The sequence below is a fragment of the Bos grunniens genome, chromosome 14 (assembly GCF_055505025.1).
Source record: "Bos grunniens cultivar Pamir isolate PY7600 chromosome 14, Bosgru_T2T1.0, whole genome shotgun sequence".
Taxonomy (NCBI): Eukaryota; Metazoa; Chordata; class Mammalia; order Artiodactyla; family Bovidae; genus Bos; species Bos grunniens.
The window spans coordinates 22,778,458-22,794,205 of NC_141178.1; the positions used below are offsets into that span (position 1 = coordinate 22,778,458).

The 15,748-nt window shown below is 36.3% G+C and overlaps 1 long non-coding RNA gene across 1 annotated transcript; it reads right to left on the reverse strand.

The window, feature by feature from the left end:
• Positions 1 to 248: 248 nt before the first annotated feature.
• On the reverse strand, positions 249 to 15,129 carry LOC147359188 (uncharacterized). Its single transcript, XR_015141341.1, has 3 exons — positions 14,581 to 15,129; positions 7,664 to 7,793; positions 249 to 802 (listed from the first exon to the last, which is right to left on the reverse strand). It is a non-coding gene; the product is annotated as an uncharacterized LOC147359188 (long non-coding RNA).
• Between the last annotated feature and the right edge of the window lie 619 nt (positions 15,130 to 15,748).

Genomic DNA, 15,748 nt, shown 5'->3' on the forward strand with positions numbered 1-15,748 from the left:
AATAGAAACATATTCATAACTAATTTTAGTTCTTCTGCAGAAATATATTTCTAAAGCAAATAATAACTTTTGGTGAAGATCGTTACTAGTATCGTCTGATTACTAACAGTGGACATTTCACAGTCAGCAGTGGAGAATAATAGCTTTTTATTGGGGGAGATAGATTGGTGAGTCAACACTTTCTCTTCCATGGGTGGCTTTTGTCTCTTCATATAGTTGGAGGTGGCATGCTGCTGAGCCCCAGATAGTATCCAGAGGCCATTCTTAGCCAGTCCCTCAGGATAGGCAGTAAAAGAATTGTTGTCAGGTCCTTCTTCTAGAGCTTCTTGGGAAGCTCTACTTTCTCTCATTTTAATTTTTTTTATTCCCAAACATCTGGAGATGACGAAGTTTCAAGGGTCATTTTGGTTCATTTTCAGGTGTCTGATGGTAGAAAAACAAAGAGGGAGGGTGGAGTCCTGGACCGTCTCAGGAGGCAAAGCTTGTGCAAATAATCCCTACAGCACCTAGCCTCTCAGACGTGAGACTTCTCTTTGAGGATGGTTGTAAAGATTAACCACATCTTCTGCTCCATTCTCTGCTTTGAGTTTTCAGTGCTTTACTTGTTTGCTTGTTATTGTTTTTTAACCTCATTTTTACTCCCAAATTTGAAATCACTTTGGGATGTCTCTGAGCCTCCTTCTTATACCCAGTGTTATTCCTGAGATTTCAGATGTGCTTTTGCATGTCCTGGTGTTCATGAAGGCAGGCAAAGCGTTCTTGGTGGTTTTCTTCTACTGCTGATTACGATGGATTTGAGTAGCTGCAAATGACAAGTCAATGAGACTTTGTGATTTTAAAAACAGATTATTTTACATATGTATTGTTTAATCTGGAATACTCATCCTAATTTACCTTCATATTTCAGTACCCTATGCTGCTAAGTCGCTTCAGTCGTGTCTGACTCTGTGCGACCCCATAGACGTCAGCCTGGTAGTTTTGTGTAAAAGACATATGATATATTTTGAAATTTCTGATTTCAAGTATTTCCCTTGCATGGTTCCAATGCAGCCATTGTAGAAGCTCCTATTTTCTCTCCAGTGTCTTGGGTTTTTCCAGAAGACACTTTGAACAGAATCTCTAGTAGATGTTGATTTTCTTTATTTAGATCTTTTGGTATGTTTCTATCTAAATTAGAAGTATTACTTGTATTTATAGTTCTTATAATCTAGTTGACTGAGGTGGTGAATTTGTATTCTAAGCAATAGCTAAAAGAATGTTGTCATTTTAATAGGTTTTTTTCATTCCTTTCGAGCTAATTATTTCTCTTCCTTTTTAGAGACCTCTTGTGTTTGGAATTGAAATAAAAATTTTTTTTTCAACTTACCGTATTTCAAAGAATTGCTCAAACTGAGAAATTTTCCCTTCTTTTCCTGTTTTACTTAGAAAACTGAGGTAGAGTTATTAATGTTTGCAAATTAAGTCTTGGGAAATCTGCTATAAAAGTCAAGTTTCCATTTTTCATTCATCCCATAAGACTAACTTGTATTTCCTGGGCATGAGGGAAAAAAGGAATGAACAAGACAGAATTTTTGCGGTAGATACTGCTCTAAAGAGAATCTCTCTGAACTATGTGAATTTAGGCATTTGCTTTCGTAAGTCCAAACAAGAGCTGCTGCTGCTGCTGCTAAGTTGCTTTAGTCATGTCCGACTCTGTGCGACCCCATAGATGGCAGCCCACTAGGCTTCCCCATCCCTGGGATTCTCCAGGCAAGAATACTGGAGTGGGTTGCCATTTCCTTCTCCAGTGCATGAAAGTGGAAAGTGAAAGTGAAGTCGCTCAGTCGTGTCTGACTCTTAGCGACCCCATGGACTGCAGCCTACCAGGCTCCTCTGCCCATGGGATTTTCCAAGCAAGAGTACTGGAGTGGGGTGCCATTGCCTTCTCCGAAACAAGAGCTACAGAGTGAGAATTTTTCCTCCTAATTATTCTTTCACAGGCCTTTTATCTTTCACCTGAAGTGTTTTTTTGTCTAAGTCAACAGAAGTAACATCAGTGCCAGATTATTATAAGTTTCAGACTTTCTGGGACATAGGTTATGCACTATTAACAATGTTCTACATAGTTCCTAATTCTCCTTCTGCTACTACAAGTAACGTTAATTTTTTTACTGAAAAATTTGTCTTCCATTGAGTAAATTATATAGACAGTACAAATAAAGGCAAAAATATTCTTAGAGTCTCTTCGTGTTAAAGGTATAAAATGAATACAATGAAAAAATTGCCCATTTTCACTTGGCTTACCAAAATGTTAATTTCCTCTTTATTTCTTGAATTAGATTGCCCATCTTTAGTAGAATTGTGTTTCCCTCTTCAAATGTGACTATGTACCTTAATCAAAGGGTTTCATTATTTACAGAATCATATATAAAAACATTTTAATATATGCCATTTTAGGCATTTTGTAGTAAGTTATTTTAGTGGTCATCCCAATTAAAGAACACTGAATGCACTGAATATCCTTCATTTTTCTAAATACAAATGTTGAATGTATAGGCAAACCAATAGGGTGTGTGTGTATACATGTGTTTTATAGAAGAGATTTTCAATATGTGTATGTGCAAAGTATAGCCAAAGATAGCCAGAAAACATAGTGAAAATGTTATTTAATTTCCAATTTAGTTATTCAATAATGGCATGACAATGGAGGTAAACCAGCCCTTGACTAAAAAAATTTTAAAAAATGGCTAGTTTCAGGCTAGAGTATATTGTCAAGACCAAGTTATAAACTTCTGAAAAACAGGAATTATAATGGAATCGCTGCTACAACCTTAAGTATAACAGTGTGAGCGTACTGCTATTATTTACTATGGTAACATAATAAAAGACAGCACTGTTTGGGCCATTATCCTCACTGCTCTCTTTTCAGTATAAATCATTATATTTATTATCTGTCTTCTTGTATAGGGGGTCATGAGAAAGGCCAATCGAAAGCTGAAGAAACCTACTTTTCCAAAAGAAATTGGGCTATTTCTAATTTTTTTCTTTATCAAATACAAGGGAACAGAGACTTTTTTTTTTGAAAAATTGTTTCATGTAAGATTAAAGTGCAGATTATTGGTGAGAAAATGACATTCACTTCTAGGCATCTTGTAGATCCCTGGGAGATATTGCCAGTTTCCCTCTGATATTTTTACCTTTCTTCCTTGGGGGATGTCTTTACTGGCAGGTTTTGAGCAGTGGGTTCTGGAGCTTTCATTCTGTTCTGGGGACTTGTGTTATTATTTATTGATTGATGACTAAAGCTCTGATCTTAATGAAACAAATTCTTTTGAGTAAATTTTACTTAAATATCAGAAATGTGTCTTACACAGCTTTTGGTCCTTTCTTTGCAGGGTTATTACAAAATATACATGTTTCTCTTGCTTAAATAATTAGCTAGGCATATTAGCTAAAATACTTAGTCATATTTTGTTTATAAAAATTCAATAAAAAGATCTGATTTCATCAATAATTTGATTGCATATTGCTTTTGAATTTGTCCTCAGTCACATCAAGCCCCAGGTCTCCACTGTGAACAAATGACTTTACAGAATGACAAGGTCCCTATATTCAACTCTCTGAAGGGCAGTCAGGAGCTGGCAGCATCTGGATATAAGGTTTAGAGTACTGAGGTGTGTGGGGGATTGAAGGCCAAGAATGAATGGCAGAAATATCATACAAGACAGCTCAAGGGCCCCTTTCTCTACTTCCAAGTAAAAGAAATGTGAATATAAAATATAGCTGATATAATTTTGTCTGGATGGAAGCTGAATCTCACACACCAAACTGCTTCTAACTCAAACAGGACATAGAGATGGGAGTGTGGGCATAACTTGTATAAGAAAAGGATGTTACTATTCACATAAGCAATTATTCACCACTGAGAACTCCAGCATAGTTGGCCCCCAGGAGAAACAAATTTGGAGCTCCTTTCCTTCCAAAGCCAAGCTCCCATCATATAAATGCAACATGCTACCATCTATGGCCAATTCATGAGTGCTGGCTAAGAATATATTATGCCTATGACTTACTCATGACCATGTATCCTGGAGTGTGGAAAAACAAGGAAAGAATTTCCAGGCCACATTACAAAAAATAATAGAGCAAATTTCAAACCCTGCATATATTTTCTGTTAGTTTTTCTGAATGACTATTAAGGCTGATGATAGGATTATCATTATCTCACAAAGTTCTTTTCCAATCTTATTATTTTTCATCCTAGAGATGCACCTAGGGATATAAATGAAAATGGGTACCTGGATCACAGAATGTCTGGTTTTGAGAGCAGGGATGTAGTCCTACATGGGTTTGTGAGTATTTGCTGTGTGGCCCATCCATGACACTCTTTACTAGGAGGCTGGGAATGTCCCTGTGAGCAGTTGCTAATGTTCTAATCACAATGTCGTGAAAGTGCTCCCTGACATCACAACCCGATTATCCTGCATTCGTAATGAAGGTCCCTTACCAGATGCCCCTGTTCTTCCTTTTAGATCGGTTGACCCAGATTTAAATTTACATAATGGCTGCCTAGAATGCCTTTTAACAATACCAGCAATTAAACAATATCCACAACCAACGAAATCCAAGCCCTGACCCTCCCCTCCCCACAAAGGAATGTGGCTCCAGAGGCTGTGCCAGGGCCACACTGCTATTTAGTCAGCCACCAACAAACATAAGATCATAATTCTGCTATTGTGCTTAACCCCGTAACCCCCACCCACCGCACACGTTTGCAAGAGTCTTTTGTCTCCAGGTCTTTGCATATATTATTGTTGTCTCTAATGGTGGCTTCCTGTCATAAATACCCTCTTTCATCACCTTTATCCTTCATCCCCCGCCTTTCTCCCCAGCACTGTATGTGTGTCTAAATCCTATTCATTCTCAGGTCTCTTTTGCCTTCATGTCACTTCCTCAATAAGCCTTCCAGAACACTCCACATACTGACACCCAAGCCTAGGTTACAAGTGTTCATAGGGTAAAGAGCTTATCATCGTTACATTGACTTTTACATTGAAATTGACTTTTACTTTTGTTCCTCCCAACAGGACTAGAAGCTCTAATTGTGTTTGAATGTCTTGCTCACCACTGTAATTGTAACCTCTGCTCAGTATGCTTGGTAATTCCCTCTTCTGTGATTTTCAATATCCTGTCTTGAGTCTTACCACACAATGAGATAAAAATAGACACGTTATGAACATTTACCAAAAATACCTTTGGGTTTAGATAGAATCTTTAAATTGAGGCATCATTATTATCATCACAGTTAACTTGGGTATTTCCTAAGTTCTAACAAGTGATTTGTGTGGAGTATCTCATTTAATATCACAATGATCCTATGAAGTACGTTCTGTTTTTATCCTCACCATACAGATGAGGTAAACTAAATCTCAGAGATTAGGTAAATTGCTCAAAGCCACTGAGCTAGTAGGTGGTATGGTGGTAGTTTAGTTGCTAACTCACGTCCGACTCTTGCGACCCCATGGACTGTAGCATGTCAGACTCCTCTGTCCATGGGATTTCCCAGGCAAGAATACTAGAGTGGATTGCCATTTCCTTCTCCAGGGGATCTTCTTGACCCAGGGATCCTACATTGCAGGCAGATTATTTACTGATTGAGCCACCAGGGAAGCCCTAGTAGGTGGCAAAGATAGTTCTTACATCCAGGTTGGTGTGATACTGAGATGATGCATACTCTTAACCCTCACTAGGCTGTTATTATCTTGAGGAACAGGTAAAAGTAGACTGTCTCCACTTTTTGACTTGCCATAAGGTGTGCAGGGTAAGAAATGTGGGTTTTAGTGACATCGTGTCTGATCAAACAAGGTAAAGGATTCCAGCAAACCCACAGGTAAATGAATAGATGTATATCCTCTAGAAAGCACTTGGCCTCTCAGCTATGACTGTTTCCTTAAGAGTTTTCATTCTCCTTGGGCCAATTTCCGATAGTCCTATGTAAGCTAGTCATGGGATTTCACACTAAGGACTTGAATTTGTGTCACCTGTGTTTGTGTAAGTACAGTCAACGCACACAACATGGGATGGTAATCCGCCTAGAAGTTAGGCGTCTCTCTTAGCCATTCAGTGCTGGACAGTAAACTTACAATCAATTGACAGTAGCCTTCTACAGCAGAGGATAAAGCATACATGTCATTCTCCCTTTACCCTAGGGACTAGCTCACCAATGCTTTTCCACAGTGAACATACCATGATTTTCTTCATCTTATGTTAAATTAAAACTTGTAGTATGTTCTGTTTTCCTCAAGGAAAAAGCAATTTATTAAAATATGTTTTGGAAGTAAAATGAGTCAATATTAATACTGATGATACCAGGTTATTATCACTTTGACAACTTTGCTTAATTCAGTAAATATTCCTCAGCATAGTAAACACTGGCTACAAAGTCTGTGGTTAATACAAAGTAGGTAAATTGATTGACAAATAGAGTCTGTAGATTCAGAGCTCTGTGAGTTTATAGATGGGTAGTTTGTTGATAACTAGTGGTAAGATGAGAGGTGAGAACATCTCATGGTGTGATTTTTAATCGTTAAGTCAATTTTTAAAAAATGTTACTTGATGAAATACTGCTTCTGAACAGACTTTCAGACAGACTTGGTAATTTGTTCAGCAGCTTTTCATTGCAGAAGAAAAAACTATGATGGTTAGTTTGAAAGCATTTGAAAAGACTGAATTTGCTTAACACACAGCTTTATTTATTAGAAGCTTGTGGCTAAAATAAAATTTCAGTAATATGATTCTACACGAATTTTTAAAGTATATTTTATTATGAAGGAAGACCTTGAAGAAGAGGGTTAAGAAAATGTTATTTTAGTCTATCTATTATTATCTGGAAGCATGTCAATACTATGTTCTTCAAAAGAATTGATGGGAAATGTTTATCAGCAGATAATGAAGCCAAATAGATTGTTTATGACAACATGGGGAATACACTCCTTGACAAGGTTTTGAAGTATAGACATGAGGGTCATTCTCATGGCTGCTTTTGATAACATTCATCATTGTTGAATATCTAGATTTTAAAATACAGTGTGTTTTTGTATGGAGAGAATTGCTAGGTGGAGTATATTGTGTTTATATTAGCCTTGATGGCACCATCATGCACAAATAAAGAATTCATGTTATTAGCTTAATATGTAGTCATTTTCCTGCAATTTACTCTTGCTTGTGCTTTATTTTACTTATTCATAAGGATTTTTTTTAGTGCCACAAGCAGATAGGCTTATTTGGATATGTTAACTCCATTTCCGTGTGTTTATTTACAAACCTATGATTTAAAAGATTAGTGTTCATTGACTAGTGATTTTCAAACATCAAAACTGCTGTTAATTAGTCACATTACATGGCATGCAAGTATAAAGAAATTATATATTTTAGATATCATCTGTTTGAATATTTTTAGTCCATCACTAAGTTTTAACTATGACTTAATTTGGAAAAAAGCATAAACAAGATTTCAAAGAAGACAAACAGGATAACAAATCTGATTAGGAAGCATAATTATCATATATATGTACACATACATATATGACAGTACTTTAAGAACAGTATATTTCTTTAAGAACACTATTCTCTTTAATGAAGTTTCCCCTGTGGCACTAGTGATAAAAAAAAAAAAAAATCTTACCTGCCAGTGCAGGAGACAGATGAGGGTTCAATGCCTGAGTCAGGAAGATCCCCTGGAAGAGGGCATGGCAACCCACTCCAGTATTCTTACCTGGAGAATCCCACGGACAGAGGAGCTGGTGGTCTATAATCTATAGGTTGCAAAGAGTTAAACGTGACTGAAGTGACTGAGCGTGCAAGCATGCTCTTTAATATCTGTTTTCTATGTTATTATCAAATGTATGAAGGAATCACTTTGTATAGTCTGAAGGAGTTGGAAGGGTCACTGAAAAGTGGGTCACCTGTGGAAAGTAGCCTTGAATTTATTCATTTATGGATCAAAGCCTCTTTTAGAAGTACTTTTTTAAAACATGGATGGTGAATGTTAATAATAAGCTATAAACCATTCAAGTAGGGGGGCAGCTGAGGTATTATTAAAAAAATATACACAACTCCATAGACAGCAGGTGATGTATTGATTGTTACAGTCTGAGACTGGCAACAGGGCTGTAGAATGAGTCCACTGTTTGGCTATGAGCCATGGAAATTTCCCACTTCTTGTGCTCTATTCATTACAATGAGATTCTTTAAGAAATCTCGGCACCTGCCCAATGGAGCAGAAATATATGAGTTTGAAGTCCTTAGATTTGCACATCTTAGAAACCTTTAGAAATGCTGAGCTTCATTCTCTCTCTCTCTTTTTTTTTTTTTTTTCTGCTCTGAACAGTAAAAGTGACCAAGAATCTTCTATGCTTAAACAAGACAGAATGAAGGATCCAAAGATGAAAAAAGAGGCTCTGGTTTCACGGTCCTTATATCTTAGGGCTATCAGACGGGAACAACGTTAAGCTGAGCACTCTGTGGGCTGTATCCTAGACATACAGAAAAGGGCAAGAGGGACACATTTCTCCTGAAGACATCAGGAAAGCTTTTCTAGCAAAGGTATGAATAGATTGAGGATAAAACAAGTGGGATGAACAATGAGGAAGGAAGTTCCATAGAGAAAGAAGATTCTAAGTAGGTATGTAAAGAGTATAGGGCTTGTTCAAGGAGGAATTGGAAGTTAGTTCAGCTAAAAGCATACATAGAGTGTGGAAGGAAGATGCAGTAGATTAAGCATATTCATCTCACACTTACTGCTTGGATATAAAGGTGCCATTTGTAAAGCTGTGCTTATTTCTAAAGCTTAGAGTGAGTGGGTTCTTGTCTATGAAGCTGTCGCCTCAGAAGACTCCTAGAAAATGTAAAAGACACTGAGTCTATGCTGGAAATGGGAAGAATTCAGGAAATCTACCTAGGGCTTATGTTCACGAGGCAGAATAATTATTACTGGCACTGATAATCCTTTATAAGATATTTTTTAATTCTTAGGAATTGCCTAAATGGCTTTACACAAAAATAGAAGTTGGTTCTTAGAAAGTTTTTCTTTTTTAATGAATTTTTAGGTCTTTTTTTTTTGCCAAAGCAGTGTAATTTCAGCAAAAGTTATATTCCTTGTCTTAGTCTTACTTAAAATCATTACTTTTCTGTTGCTTAGCTGAGTATGATAGTTCTTTACTATTTCTAACATTTGTCAATTGTTCTCCTTCTGCTTCAAACTTAAGGTATTAGGAACTTTCAACTTTTGAGTATTAATTTTGGCTGAGCGCTAATTAGAACTTTGCATTCTTCCTCCTGAGTCTTAGCAAACATGTAAATCGGGATACATGATAAGAGTGGCAATTAATCTGCCTTTTTGTCTACAACTCGCCCAGCATATTGGATGGTTTGGGGATGAAAACTCCTCACTATAAAAAATAAAAGATGTTGGCATCATATAATTATTGTTTTTTGTCTTTATGTGCAACCTGTTTTCAATACCATGTTTGGGTGTCTCTGTGTGTATATGTACCGTGTCCTGTTTACAGCAATATTTTCAAACCTGATTTTGTTTCTATTCTCACCCAGAATACTCTCAGAACTGGCTTCTCTCAGCTTTAATTGGGGAGTGTGGAATACATTTATTATTTTTTGTTCTATGCAAAGTTAGTGAGTATTACTCTGTGTGAGGCATTGGCTAGAGTCCTGAGGCCACAAAGCTGATTTTCAGCCAGCGTGGGCATTCTGCCCATGCTAGTTGTTCAGGTCTTGCCCACTGCACCCCACCTACCCCAGCCGTGGTTTTAGTCATCTGGTACCTCCCTCTGGGATTCAGACTTCTCTATGGTCTACCAGCTGAAAGATTAACACCAGGCACGTGGCAGGAGTGCTCCAAGCCCCAGTTCTAGTGCCTACGTCAGCTATCAGCTCTGTTGGGTTAGTTCCCGTGACATATGTCTGTTAATAATTTTGTTTATGCTTTTGTTTTTTGGCTGCATCAAGAAGCATGTGAGGTATTAGTTCCCTGACCAGGATTCAACTCCTGCCCCCTGCAGTGGGAGTGCAGGGTCTTAACCACTGGACCACCAGGGAAGTCCTGTTAACAATTTTGAATATCTCCCTAGACATACAAGCAAATAGACTATGGTCTCTGACCTTAAACTTCTCATATTCTTAGAGAGGCAACAGATATGCACCAGTATTGTACTAAAAAATGTGCTCTAAATATTTGTATACAAATCTAGCTAGCTAACTATCATATATCTAGACACAAGAAAAAAAGTTTTTAAAAAGAAAGCTCCATTTAAAATAAATAAACATCTTAGAAAGTTAATGATAAAATAGACTGTCTTGTTCTAGCTATAGGCATAATTAAAAACATATGCTCCTGTCAACATACTGTGAATGTTTTAAAAACAAAAACAAAATGCCACTCAGCTCCTTTTCAATACAGTAAAATACAATTTTAACATATCTACTTATATTCTAGGAACGTATATCCCATATTTCAATTATGTCACCTCAAATGGACAAGCTGTTTCTGCTAAGAGCTGAATATCACAAAGACTGTGGTCTCCTCGAACTCAGACAAAAGTCCAATCATTTTAGTTTTCTTAGTAGAACCCATTATTCGCCTTTGGAAAATGCTACTTGAATTGATGAATCCAATTAGCCTATGAATTTGGTAAATTCTTGCACAGGAATGATATGTAGAGGTTCACTCTTTCAATGTTTTTGAACTTAAACTAAATTCAAAATGGCCCCAGATGTCTTGATATTTTCTAAAACTTTGACAATAAATCAAATATATTTACAAATTTTTTAAAAAATAAATAAACTTGTGTTTACCAAAGATATAGTAATGATTAACAATTTTTTCATTACATTATACTTTATTGAAAAAGAAATAAGTTCTAAAAAGCTGGCTGATTTTAGGCATTAAGTACAAAACCCAAGTAAAATTCCTAAGGATCCTAGGTCATTGTAGATTCAGTTTCTACAGAATGAACTACAACAATATTACAGTTACAATACTGTTCAACAGGTTGTTATATCACATTTAATCTTAAGATTTAATTTTTTGTAGTATAACAAGAAAGCAAATTGATTTCAGAAATATGTTTAAAAAATAATGTTTGAAAAATAGTTTTCAAAGGAAAAGCACCAATACAGTACACTAATGCATATATATGGAATTTAGAAAGATGGTAACGATAACCCTGTATACGAGACAGCAAAAGAGACACTGATGTATAGAACAGGCTTATGGACTCTGTGGGAGAGGGAGAGGGTGGGAAGATTTGGGAGAATGGCATTGAAACATGTGAAATGTCATGTATGAAACGAGATGCCAGTCCAGGTTCAATGCACGATGCTGGATGCTTGGGGCTGGTGCACTGGGACGACCCAGAGGGATGGTATGGGGAGGGAGGAGGGAGGAGGGTTCAGGATGGGGAACACATGAGAAATAAAGGAATAAAAAATTAAAAAAAAAAATTTTTGTAACAGAAGAAATAAATATGTAGATAAACAGAGAGAGACAAATACATGAATCTAATCAATAGCTCTGAGAGCTCATTCAAATTAGTCAGAATTTTTATATTTCTATCAATTTCCTACATTTTAAATTGTCTTCAAAATAGTTTTAATATTAATATAGTGTCACAATAAAAATAATCAAAATAAACCATAAAAAAAAGAAAAATAGTTTTCCCATCTTCTGTTAACTAGAAAATTAATGGAACCCCAAACTTTCATTCACTGATGTTCTGAATGTTCAAGTTTTAACACATTATCATCAAAGTGTTCCCTTGCATTTATGTAAAATTTTAGGTATCTAACTATTCTTACATAGTATTTCTCATTCTATTTAAACCTCATGATTACCCTATGATATAGATTTTGTTAGGACTGTTTCACAGATGAAAATATGCAAAAGTCTAGGGATGTAAATAGATTTGCCCAAGATCTCAAGATCCAGGACTGGAATCCACGTCTCTTGATTTTTGAGGCTTTTGATGGGTAGGACGTAGAGGATGGGAGAGAAGAGTATTTGTTTCAGTTACTACACAAGGGCAACAGTCACTTTAAATACTGAGGTTTGACTAAATTTCTTCAAAGTTAATCATTTTATAGAGCAACTGCTAGGAATTTATACCAAAAATGTGAGTTAACCAAAAGCACATGATGGCTAAAACAGTGATTACTATGCTATTACCTGATACAAAAGAAGAAAAGAATTGCCTTATCTTTACATTTATAAACTTTTGGATCATTTTGTGGATTCCCTCCAATTGCTACTTCTACAGTAAGCTTAAACACAAATCAGTCCCCAGTCAGCCTCAATACAGGAGATGCGTTTATATCTTCTGCTAGTCATGCACTAGAAAAGCAGTATGATTTAGCATCATTAGAGGAGTGGAAAGGAGAACAATGAGGTCCCTGAAATATCTTTATGAGCCTCTGATGAATGCCTATAAGACTCAAAAATTCAGAAACATTACAATCCCAAATACAGTGGGCCGGACCAATGTTATGAGGAAGCTACTCCATCTGGTCCAACCAACATTTACTGAGGAACCAAGGAGCAGCAGGCACTGGGTTTGAGAGATACAAAGATGAAGTAGAAAGCAAATATAGTCCCTCCAGTAATCTAGGTATTTGCCTGGAACCTGAAAGTCTTACACTTGAAAAGCTAAGATTATTATCTCTTTAATGATGCAAACTTTCCATTATAATGTGATTTCTCAATATTTGTGAGTGGAAAAATGCCACACATAATTGTGATAAAAATTTAAATCAATAATTTAGATTCTTGTTACAGTTTACATAAAAGAATTATTTTTGCTTCTAGTGTTTTGATATTTTCAGAACTAGTGAAATGAACAAAAATGTTTGAGTCATTTTAAATGAAACTCAATACATTAGTTATTTCACAAGTTCCAAAAATAGTTTAGACAGATCTTTTTAAAGTCTCATTCATTTTTTGTTCAAATTCCCCATCCTTTGGAAGCAATAATGAATATCATTAGCTATATCTATGAGTGTACGCCTGTGTGTGTATGTGTGTGTGTATGTGTGTGTATATGTGTGTGTGTGTGGCATGGCAACCCCACTCCAGAACTCTTGCCTGGAGAATCTCATGGACAGAGGAGCCTAGTGGGTTACAGTCCTTAGGGTCACACAGAGTCAGACATGACTGAAGTGACTTAGCACACAGCACGTGTGTGTGTGTGTGTGTGTGTGCGTGTGTGCATCTAGCATGTAATTCAGTGGCTTTAACTCTGAAGCTGGCGAGATCATGTCCTGTTTTCCTTCTGGCCTAAAGGTGCCTTTCATAGTCTTTCATTTTCATATTGACTTTACCCAGAACCTAGTTGAAGGTTCAATCAGTGAAATAAAATTACATTACAATTATTTCTACTTAGAGAAATATGACAGCTAGAATTTTTATGTTAATTAATCTTTGGTTTTTTATTATTGTGTGACTACCTATCATAAATTTCCTTGCAATTCAGCTTTAGTACATTCTATAAATTATTTTAGTTTATTCCAGCATTAACCTGACTTGCAAATGGTTAAATCTGCACTGAGTCTTTCATGCTCTAAAATCCAGCATGCTCTATATTAACATCAGAAGAAACTGTTTTGATATTCAGAAATAATTGTAATAGCAAGAATAAACCACAATTCACTGAATTCATGGTCAGATTATATTCTTGTTATCATGTTAGATTCTATGTAAGTAAATTAGTACATCTTAAACATGATGAACCATAATTCACAAACATACTCATATTTTCCTCGGACTCGGACTAAAGAACAAACAGGTCGCTGCTGTTCTTGTCGAGCATCCCACAGCCAAATGAGGAAACTCCTGCTTCCTCACCTGCATACCCAGTTAAGCACCATCTGTTTCCTGTTTTAATGTGATATCTCACATAGTTTTTCCAAACCTTTCACATCAGTAAGCACAATCCTAATAGACAGTTAATATGAATTAAGAAGCATGTTTTCACCAAAACTGTGTTCATTTTTTTTCTCTCTCTCTCTCATTTTCTGAAATGTGTAACACTACACTGGCTGAGCCAAAGCCACTTCAGTAGCATGAAATTCCCTAGATTAATATAGGTTATTTACAGCATATTGACTAGACTCTGGTATCCAGGAGCAGGGGGCTGGGCAGTACAGAAGCACATGTGCCTAACAAGGAAGCTGGGATTTTAATTTTGCATGGAAGGAAGTAGCTCCTACTTCATCTTGCCTCCTTTTCTAATAGTTAAAGCCTTCCAGCTCCCTACCACCTCCATCCCTTACCATATGAAATTATCAAAATCATGAGGATCTGAGCAACCCAGTCATTTGCGAATCTTCTTTCTGCCCCATCTTTACTGGCTTTACTGTTTTCATCTCTGACACATTGACTGGCTGGGGCCAGATCTATCAGATAATGACGTATGCTTTAGTTTCCCATAAGTTCTGGATGTTGGGAAACAAACAGTGAATAATTTGTTTCCTCTTGGGAAAGTGGTTTGAGTCCCATGAAATCAATGAATAAAATGATGTGCTACAGACACTTACCTTCAGCTGGATTCCCAAACAGCTTCTCACTTTCCATTCTTACAAGGATGTGTGCTGCTGATGCTGTTTATCGAGCTTCTTTAGTGAAGGAGTCCACCAGTTAAATTGTTATGGAGCCTTTTGTATAAGAATTCTTTATGAATGCCAAACATGTTGCTTTCATGGAGGACATATAGTATAATTAAGTGTTTCTCAAACTTTAGCATCAAAATAATCCAAAATGTTTGTGGAAACACAGAACACTGGGTCCTACGTACCTCCTCCCATCCAAATTTCTGATTTAGTATTTCCATCATGGAGCCCAATAATCTGTAACAGGTTTCCAGAAGATGCTGCTGGTGCTGGTCTTAGGACCACACTTTGAGAACCACTGGTGTATTATGTAGAGCTTCAAGGATGGATTTGGATTTGCCTGTATTTTAGACCTGGCTCTGCCCCTTAACAGCTGTGTGACCTTGAAAAAGTTATTAACCTCTTGAAACCTCAGTTTGCTCAGCTGTAAAATGACGGTAATACTGACTTCATGAAGTTGTAGTGAGATTAAATAAAGGATGCATGTGGAATGCTTAGGCCAGTGGCTGGGAGAAAAAAAAAAAAAACCAGATATTCAGTAATGTCACTCTCATTCTCCTGATCTGTTTAGGGGAAAGAATGCTATGTGGGCCATTTCGGTATTTCTATATTTCACTATACTAAGATCTGAAGGAGGGAGAGGAAACAGACAAGTAATGTGAGAATATATAAAAATAGGTGGAGATTTCCCAAGAGTTATATATAATTTGGTTTAAACACAAAGTAAATTATTTGTTTGATAGTGTGTAGCTCAGAAACAAGCTGCTCTTTATCTTAGCCACTAGAATCCCATCCAAGAATTAATCTCATCCAAAAATAACTCAATGATAAGTGTTAAGTTGATTTCCTTCTCTGCTTAATTCTGTGAATCTCCAGCCATAAAATAATATGTTTATTAAATACAAACTATCTAGTAAAGTGTTAGTAAAGTGTTTCACCTAGTAAAGTGTTAGTTGTTAATCTAAAATATAAAAAAATAATGCATATGTACTCATGTATACACACTTGTTTAGTAGTTTTGATACTTATATTTGTATCAATAGTTGTGTATTTTCTCAATAATATCAAACTCTTCATAAGTATGGCTAATTAAGAT